The following is a 9850-nucleotide window of genomic DNA, read 5'->3' on the forward strand; positions in this document are numbered from 1 at the left end:
CTTATCTCTGGAACACAAGGGGTGTGGAAGAGGAGAGTTCCTCCAAGGAATAGTGGCCAGTCAGTGGACAAGGATAAATAGGCTAGGTTGAAGGGAGTTGTGTCTGGTCAACTGGATAGAACAATGGGATTTTGTGATGGATAGCTGTGCATTAGCTCTGAATTCTTGGGGAAAATTCAGCCTACAGCAGACCCATAATAGCATATATCATCTCTCCCCTGGGAAGGAGAAACAGTTGCAGTGGCACCTTCCTACCTATTAACCACATCTTCCATTAAGCGGGATAACTCACCATAATTGTGATTACACTTGGGAATCAATTAATGTTCACCTTAAAATAAAGTGTAGGGAGGAAAGCAATTAATGTAATAGAGCATCAAAATGACGCAAATGTTATTGACAATTATGAATCACATATTGCAGTTTTTTGGTTCTCTGCTCTTTCCTGGAGAGGTTTACTGTGGAGGAGAGGAAGCATCATCAGATCTTCTGGGTGAAGACATAAGTTCCAGCTCTCCCATCACCACCTGCTAAAAGCAAGATGCCAGTGGCTTCCAGGCCATCTTCTATCTCCACCTTCCAGCTCCACTTTTAGGCAAAGAAGCTCCAAGGATTGGAAGGAAGAGGCTCAAAGGAGGGCCAGCATCTCCCTGTTGGTTAGAAAGACTGATTTCTCTCAGACTTGGCCTTGCTTTTTTCCTCAAAGACAAAGTCTGTGATCTTTCAGACACGTACTGTTTGGCTGTTTGTTTGCTGGATATCATCTGGAAGAGATTTATAATATTAAATAGATTTAATTCAACCTAAACAGAAAAATGGCATTTAAAATCCATACTGAGATTTTTAGCTTCTCGCATCTCAGGATTGCAAAATCCAAATCACTGCGTCCAGAATCACTGCAGATGGTGACTGCAGCCATGAAATAAAAAGACACTTACTCCTTGGAAGAAAAGTTATGACCAACCTAGACAGCAAATTAAAAAGCAGAGACGTTACTTTGCCAACAAAGGTCCATCTAGTCAAGGCTATGGTTTTTCCAGTAGTCATGTACAGATGTGAGAGTTGGACTACCAAGAAAGCTGAGCACCAAAGAATTAATGCTTTTGAACTGTGGTGTTGGAGAAGACTCTCGAGAGTCCCTTGGACTGCAAGGAGATCCAGCCAGTCCATCCTAAAGGAAATCAGTCCTGAATGTTCATTGGAAGGACTGATACTGAAGCTGAAACTCCAATACTTTGGCCACCTGATGTGAAGAGCTGACTCATTTGAAAAGACCCTGATGCTGGGAAAGATTGAAGGCAGGAGGACAAAGGATGACAGAGGATGAGATGGTTGGATGGCATCACTGACTCAATGGACATGAGTTCGAGTAAATTCCAGGAGCTGGTGATGGACAGGGAGGCCTGGCATGTTGCAGTCCTTGGAGTCGCAAAGAGTCGGACACGACTGAGCACCTGAACTGAGCTGAACTAATCTCAGGATTGCACCAATCCTGAGAAGGAAACAGGAAAGAAGGTTATTATTTTTAGATTTAGAAAGCAAAGTTTAAGTGAATAAATGACTTATCAAGGTTACAAGATGAATTAACAGTAGGCTGTCTTATCAGTAGGCCAGGTCTACAAAGATGGTTTTAACACTTGCTGCAATGGTTGTTCAAATTCATATTCTAGTCCCCAAAGGCTTCTGTTCTGGATGAACACTCCTTGGGAGACCTTCCAGGTGTTAGTAAAAGGTCCTGAGTTCAGTCCACTCCAGGCCCTGACTTCAACTGAAACCCAACTAATTAAAACTTAGAAAAGAAAATTTAGATTGGAAGAATTCAGATTCAGTTGGAAGATATTTGAGGGGTAATCAAACCCACACTTTCATTTTCCGGATGAGAAAAGTGAAGCCTGGGTTGGGGAGGGCGTTGTGATTTGGGTCCATTCCCAGCTTTGGACAGAAACCTCATAGCCTCAGTAGACAGAGAAGACAGGGCTTGGCTGTAACCTAGGAGGAAATGAAGCTGCAATAACAGAGAGAAATCTTTACAGATCTCAACCAAATGCTCTTTGTGGATTGCGGTGTTGATTCGAATGTTTTGGTCCCTACCAAGTCTCTTGTCCATCTTAAAGACTGATTGTGCTCATTCGCTGATTCCTTCTGTAGTTAACCTGATTCCTTTCCTAAGCTCCCTGAAAACTCCAGATCAGCAGTTCTTTGATTTGCTCTGTCCTCAGAACAACCACTCTAGGTAATCACAAGCTTCCATAAGAAGGAAGTTATGGAATCCAGGGCTGGCTCCTTTTGTCTTCCTTCTTCAAGTAAGGGGCATACCCACCACCTGGGGGCTGAGAACTGAGGGCTGCCTGGACAGACTGACACACCCTCTCTGAGGACGGCTCTAGGGATCTGGGTTTCTGTTTCTTAGCTGAAGGCTTCCTCCCATCACCATAGCTACATCCCTCAACCAATCTGGCCACTGCAGCCTGCATGGGGAGCTCAGAACAGAGCAGTAAAGCTATCCACAGCCTCAGCCTTAACTAAGTCTTTGTAAGGATCCCAATGGCAGTTTTGATTCAGTAGCCAAATAAACTCCAGAATATCGATGACCCACAGGCAATGAATATTTAAACCCTTCTTTTTTCTCTTTTAATCTATGTCAAAGAGGAAAAGTTACACACAGGGATATTCCAGGGTGATTGAGCCGTAATCCTACCTACAGGCCACCCTAAGATTTGCTGCCCTAATTAAGCATTGCTTCTCTCAAAATCAATTCCTAGCATTGTTTTCTAAGGAGCTAGTAACTTCACTTTCACTTTCACTTTTCACTTTCATGCATTGGAGAAGGAAATGGCAACCCACTCCAGTGTTCTTGCCTGGAGAATCCCAGGGACGGGGGAGCCTGGTGGGCTGCTGTCTCTGGGGTCGCACCGAGTTGGACACGACTGAAGTGGCTTAGCAGCAGCAGCAGCAGCTCATCAAAGGCCTCCAAATCCACTAGATGGCAGTAGTCGGTTGATCAAATAGAGAGGGCCTGCCTAGAGAAGCCAGATACCTACAGAGCAGCCCAGCTCTAGGATTTATAATCAAGTCCAGAATATCTAAATATAAAGACGCCCTCTCCCCTCCTCCATTCCTTGAGGGTGACTCTTACTCTTTTTAATTATTATTTAAGATAACAGCTACTCTGGATGAGGCTATTTATGCAGGACTCTGGCAGAAAAGAAATAGAGGCCTGTATATATTAGCTCGGGGAGTCGTTTCTGAGGTGCCCCTTGCTGAGTCAAGATGAACTGGAGGCAGCTGTGAGCTCCTACTGCAAGAGGAAGATTGTGCCTTTGCTCCTTCTAAGCCACAGCTCTCCAGGCATTCCAATCAGGGACCTCAGCCAGACCATGAGCCCCAAACCACAGCTTACCACACAACTGTGCTGAGCTCTGAACCAAGCCCTAATATTAATTTATGAAACCACAAAGCGATTACAAAGTTGTGTTCTATTTTTCTTCTGAAAACCCCCTATTGAAGAATGAGTTTGAACCGGAACCAAGCCTACATACTTCCTAGGACTTTTAAAAAAGATTATTAAAATTTGTTTTTTATTTTACATTGGAGTACTGCCTTAGATGGTAAAGAATCTGCCAGCAGTGAGGGAGACCCAGGTTCCATCTATGGGTCGAAACGATGCCCTGGAGAAGGGAATGGCTACCCACACCAGTATTCTTGCCTGGAGAATTCCATGGGCAGAGGAGCCTGGCGGGCTATAGTCCATGGGGTCACAAAGAGTCGGACATGACTAAGCCACTAACACTTTCACTTTCATAGTTGATTAACAATGTTGTGTTAGTTTCAGGTGTAATGCAAAGTGATTCAAATATACATATATATGTATGTATTCTTTTTCAAATTCTTTTCCCATTTAGGTTATTACAGAATACTGAGCAGAATTCCCTGTGCTATACCGTAGGTCCTTTTTGGTTATCTATTTTAAATATAGCAGTGTGTACAAGTCAATCCCAAAATCCCAATCTATCTCTCCCTCCCCCTATCTTACCTCCCTGGTTAAATTCATTCTCCAAGTCTGTGAGTCTGGTTCTGTTTTATAAATAAGTTCATCATTGTTGTTGTTAGTTACTAAGTTGTGTCTGACTCTGTGACCCCATGAACTGCAGCACCAGGCTTCCCTGGCCTTCACTATCTCCCAGAGTGTACTCAGACTCATGTCCATTGAGTTGCTGATGCCATCCAACCATTTCATCCTCTGTTACCTCTTTCTCCTCCTGCCCTCAGTGTTTCCCAGCATCAAGGTCTTTTCCAATGAGTCGGTTGTTCGGTTGTTCACAGCAGGTGGCCAATGCTTTAGCTTCAGCATCAGTCCTTCCAGTGAATATTCAGGGTTGATCTCCTTTAGGATTGACTGGTCTGATCTCCTTGCAGTCCAAGGGACTCTCAAGAGTCTTCTCCAGCAGCACAATTTGAAAGCATCAGTTCTTCAGCCTTCTTTATGGCTTAACTCTCACATCCGTGCATGACTACTGGAAAAGACAAGTATCACATATCACTTATATGTGGAAACCAAAAAAAAAAAAATGTTACAAATGAACCTACTTATTCCCACAGCTGTTGAACTGGGATTTCAGTATGTTCTCTGACCCCGAGCTGAACAGAACCTATCTTTCACACACCCAGACTCCTGGTTGAGAGCCTTCCTTTAAGCTGAAGCTGCCTCCAACTCTGTTCTTGACCTCCATCGTGCAAAGTCTCCTATTGGGGTTTTCTGTCAGTGCCCACAAGTCAGCCTTGCATATGGAGATACCCCTAGTTCCTGCAGCAAACTCCTTATTAGGCAATTTTCTAGTTGGCCACTTCTGTAGCAGCCAGAGAGTCTGGTGGTTGGATGGGAGATTTATGCAGGACACTTGGCTAAGATATAAACAGTGGTGTAGAGAAAGGGAATCTGCTCTGTGTCAACAGTTATACGAGGCTGGGGGCCTCTAGCAAGCTGCACTAGATGTTTATCCGCTGAATCAAGCTACTACATCATCAGGCCCTGGCTGACTGGAGGGGTCCTGGCTGGAGGGCAGCAGGCTCCCTGCCAACTCTTCAGTCTTGAATCCAGGGGGGAGGTCTCTTGACTGCCTTTCTCCTCCTACTCCACCTTACTTGGGTAGAGGAGAGTTGAGAAGGGACCTCAGAATTTGATTTATTGATAAGAAGCATTTATTTCCAGCTTTCTGGGTCCATCACTCTTTTAGTGGTCATTTTATTTTATCCACACAACAACATTTTGAGGCATTTAGGGGTGGGTCCATGTTTTATGAGATCTGAAATTGGTACAACGTATAGGGAGGGGGCTTTAAGAAATAACAAATAAGCATAAAATTAGCTATGTGTGACAGTTGCTCAGTCCAGTCCAACTCTTTGTAACCCTATGGACTGTAGCCTGCCAGGCTCCTCTGCCCATGAAATCCTCCAGGCAAGAATACTGAAGTGGGTAGCTAGTCCCTTTTCCAAGCATCTTCCTGACCCAGGTGTCAAACCCACCATCTCCGGCATTGGCAGGATTCTTTACTGTCTGAGCCACCAAGGAAACCAAAATTAGCTATAAAAGGGAATATTCATTTAGTATGATGCAAAACTCATCTCTCAAATATGAAATGACTATAGCTTTGGAAAATTCAGGTTTCTTTCTTCTGAGATCTCTTTAGGCAATTTACCAGAAATGTTTACATATGAACACTTTCTGCTGGCAACCTGGCTTCCCCCTTCTCCAGGAACAGTGTGCCCTCACTGGGGGCCTGACCAGCAGGGAACCAGAAGCTTGGCTCAGTTAGCTTCCAGATAAACTTGTTCTGCAGGTATGTGACGAGCCCTATTTCACTCTGGTGACTCTGATAGAAACAATATGTGACTCAGGCCAGGGCACAGCCCTAACATAGGGAGACTCTGAAATCTGCGATCAGAACTTTGGACTCCAAGCCTAACGTGCTTTTCTCTGCACCCTGCTGCCTCCCACATGGCTCCAGATCGGTCTGGGACTCTGATGGTTTAGCTTGAAACCCAATCAATGGCCGCTTCTCCTCTGAGGCACAAATCCCACAATCCTCTTTCCTAATCTGGAGACCAAGGAGAAGCCCTAAGGAGAGGAGGAGGTGGTCTTTTCTAAAGAGGCGGGCCATTTCAACTTATTGCAGCTCCTTTCCACAGGATGCTAGTTTCTTTCTTTCCTGTTTATTCCTGCAACCTGAGATCTGCACTTCATCTTCTGGGAGGGGCTGTGTGTGGGTAGGGTGTGTGGGTGGGACTGGGTATAGGAGGGGCTGTGTGGGAGGAGCTGTGTGTGGGAGGGGTGTGTGAGAGGGGCTGTATGTGGGAGGGGATGTCTGAGGGGTGCTGTTCTGAGGGAGGGGCTGTCTGAGGGAGGGGCTGTGTGTGGGAGGGGCTATGTGTGGGAGGGGCTGTGTGTGGGAGGGACTGTGTGGGAGTAGCTGTGTGTGGGAGGGGCTGTGTGTGGGAGGGGCTGTGTAGGAGGGGCTGTATGTGGGAGGGGATGTGTATAGGAGGGCTGTGTGGGAGGGGCTGGGGATGGGAGGGGCTGGGGATGAGAGGGCTGTGTGGGAGGGGCTGTATGTGGGAGGGGCCGTGTGTGGGAGTGGCTGTGTGTGGGAGGGGCTGGGGATGGGAGGGCTGTGTGTGGGAGTGGCTGTGTGTGGGAGGGCTGTGTGGGAAGGGCTGTGTGTGGGAAGAGCTGTCTGTGGGAAGGGCTGTCTGAGGGAGGGGCTGTGTGTGGTAGGAGCTGTCTGTGGGAGGAGCTGTTGAGGGTGAAGTCTCAGAGAGGGGCTGTGGGGGGAAGGGAGGGACTGTGTGTGGGAAGGACTTTTGAGGGTCCCTGCCTCAATAGTGTCTGCCTCTGAGAGAGGGGTCCCTTGGTAGCTCTGTTTGCCTTTGTTGTGGCCTTCTTCCAGGCTCTCCTCTTGAAGATTTCCTCTGTCTCTCACCTCTGAGTGCCCTTCTTCTGAACCCTGTCTTCTTACTCCCGCCTCCCTCTCATAAAATCTTTCTTTCTGTGCAAGGATCTATTGTTAGTCATTTGTGTCTTAGGGTAGAATTTAAGTCATTTGGCTTCTTCCTCGGGGATGAATTGTAAGTCTCCATAAAGGAACAAAAGCTCTAACCCTTCAAAGCAATGGGGGGGCAGGGGGTGTAGTCCGGGAGGTAATCTGAGCTGGTGGAGGAGGTGGAGAGATTTCCCAGATATTTGAGGCAGCTTTTGTTATTTTTCTTTTTAGTTTGTAACAAAAAGAAAACAGATTTAAAACGTATTGACCATCTACTTGTGTGTCAAGCCCTGTGCTTGTTGCTCTCAAAAATGTTTTTATTTAATCCTTGTACCACCTCTGTGGGGTAGGTATTATGATAGCCATTTCAACGATGACTAAGCTGAATGTGGCCACTGTACAGGGTCACACAGAGGCAGAAGAAACTGCTTTTGGTACATAGCTACTGTGTGCCTGGCTGTGCTGTGCCTTCTCACAATTGTCTCATTTATTCTTACAGTACTTCCCAGTATATAGCTTGACCTCCATTTTTCAAAAATAAGAAAACTGAGGCTCAGAACTGTCAGGTGAGATCCCACTCATGTAGGAGATTACCTTGTTGCAATGATAGCTTCTAAGTACTCCATAGGGTAAGTTATTTCAGAGGATTCATAACAGAAAGGCTCGTGGACAAAAGGAAGGTGCTCAAAACACATTGTTTCCTTAAATGTATTTAAAACACAAATTGAGAACCAAGGGAAGAGGGCTGGAGTGGACTAACCCACTTAGGATCAAGTCAGACTGGTGAGAGGACCATACTCCCTAAATCCTGTATGTCCCCAATGCATGTATGTCCCCTCTTTCACCTGTATCTGCCTTCCCGGCCGATAGGATGGGAATTAAGATATGAGCAAGAAGGCCGAGTACACAGAAGGTCCCCTGGGCCAAAGCATGCATTTGCTCTCTGATAAGAGGATCACAAGGGCAAGAACAGGTATGTTTGGCCACAGCTATAGCTTGCCAATTATAGCTTGCATTTCTTGCTCTGAGCACATGGGGCCAAAATGTGACCATATGGATGTCAACCAATGCCTTGCTGATTTAGGCATGACCAAGCTGCCAACCCAGAGGGGGTATATCATAATGTATTCTTTCTTCCACTTTCTAGCTATAAGAAACGCACTCACTTGGTTCATCATACATTCCGTTTATTCTGTATATCTGTAGCATGTGTTACAAGTTGCTAACTTATTATCTATATTCACCATGTCTTATGAATTCTGCATATGTCTCACAAGCTACTTACTTACTCATCATCTATACTTCACACATCATATGTGTTTTGCCTGTATCTCATAAGCAACTTGCTTTCTATCTAGGCTAGTTTTAGTTATCTATTGTTGTGCAGCAAATTATCCTAAAACATCTTTCTTTCTTTCTTTTTTAATCCCTCACAGTTTGTGTGGGTCAGGATTTTGGAAGCAGCTTTTCTGGATGGTTCTGGTTCCAGGTGTCTCATGAGGTTGCAATCAAAATGTCAGCTGGGGATGCAAGCATCTAAAAATTTAACTGAGATGGAGGATCCATCCACGTCAAGATGCAGTCGACATTGCTGGCAAGTCGGTGCTGGCTGATAGCAGGAGCCCCCAGTCTATTACCCCGTGAACTTCTCCACTGAGACGCTGGAGTAACATCATGATGTTGCAGCTGTCTTCACCCAGAACAAGTATAACCCAAGAAAGAAAATGTCTTTTGTGACCTAGTTTTGGAAGTCATGCACCTTCCACCATTTCTGCAACATTCTATTGGTTATACAGGATAGCCCAGCCCAGCATGGGAGGGGACTTAGCAAGGGCCATGGAGCCAGGATCGTTGGGGCCATGTTTGGGGGTTGCCTTCCTCAGTGACATATTTATGAATTTCATACATCCAATCATTTGCATCATCGTTGAGGCTTACTACGCAATAGGAGCACAAAGAATAAGGTTCACAGCGCCACCTTGCGGGAACTTAGTAGGAGCTCTGGGTCAACACAGAACAAGAGAAGGTGTGCTTGGCTCTACCGTGATCTCTTTTCAGGGGCTGCAGCTTGCCGAAACTGCCTTCATCCCCCAGGCTTGGGAAATATAACTGAACAGAATCTAAAAGAGATCTTTTAAACTCAAGACTTGAGACATTATAGTTCTTCTTGCATCCAGGCAAGCACCAACCCCGTAAATCCTGACTACCCATGATGATGTTTTCTCACCACTTTTGCTTATGATGTTATCCTGTGTGTTTGTTTTGCTCCCATTTATGGTATTAAATTTGCTTCTAATGAGTGACATATCTTTTTGTGCGACATGAGGAAAGATCATTATTGATTTATGCCTGATTTGTTCCAGAGCTGCTGATGGTAGCTTTTGTCAAAAAAAAAAAAAAAGGCAAACACAACTGTTTAGCCCATACTGGTACAGATGTTCTATGGCGAGACACACAGAAAGGTTGTAGTCAAGTTGTGCTTGGCTTTGCTAAGGTCTTTCAGGATTTCTTCTAACTGGTTAAGAAAATATAACTATCTTATATATTATCTTAAAAGTATCCTATGGTTGTTCCAGGCTATCTCATGTTAGTGCATAGCATTTCTTCATGTCTTGGCTACCAGGCCTCTTCCCTTGGATTGAGGAGTCCTCAGTATCACTAGATTGGGATATGCAGAAAATCAGATTTTCAGTTATTCGCTACTTTTGACTCTTACTTCCCCCACAAAATTTAATGGAATGAGCCTCTTCAGACCAAGTTCATTTGAAGTCTTACCATTATCACCCTTCAGTTCCTAGCATGTTTAGTTAAAA

The 9850-nt window shown here is 45.1% G+C and overlaps 2 long non-coding RNA genes across 2 annotated transcripts; one reads left to right on the plus strand and one right to left on the minus strand.

Moving 5' to 3' along the window:
* Positions 1-345: 345 nt before the first annotated feature.
* LOC109569238 (uncharacterized) lies at positions 346-4770 on the minus strand. The gene is made up of 2 exons (XR_002182322.2): positions 4588-4770; positions 346-764 (listed from the first exon to the last, which is right to left on the minus strand). It is a non-coding gene; the product is annotated as an uncharacterized lncRNA (long non-coding RNA).
* Positions 4771-6851: 2081 nt separating this feature from the next.
* On the plus strand, positions 6852-9337 carry LOC109569265 (uncharacterized). The gene is made up of 2 exons (XR_002182327.2): positions 6852-8010; positions 8474-9337. It is a non-coding gene; the product is annotated as an uncharacterized lncRNA (long non-coding RNA).
* The last annotated feature ends 513 nt before the right edge of the window (positions 9338-9850 follow it).

This window comes from Bos indicus, chromosome 15 (genome assembly GCF_029378745.1).
Source record: "Bos indicus isolate NIAB-ARS_2022 breed Sahiwal x Tharparkar chromosome 15, NIAB-ARS_B.indTharparkar_mat_pri_1.0, whole genome shotgun sequence".
NCBI lineage: Eukaryota > Metazoa > Chordata > Mammalia > Artiodactyla > Bovidae > Bos > Bos indicus.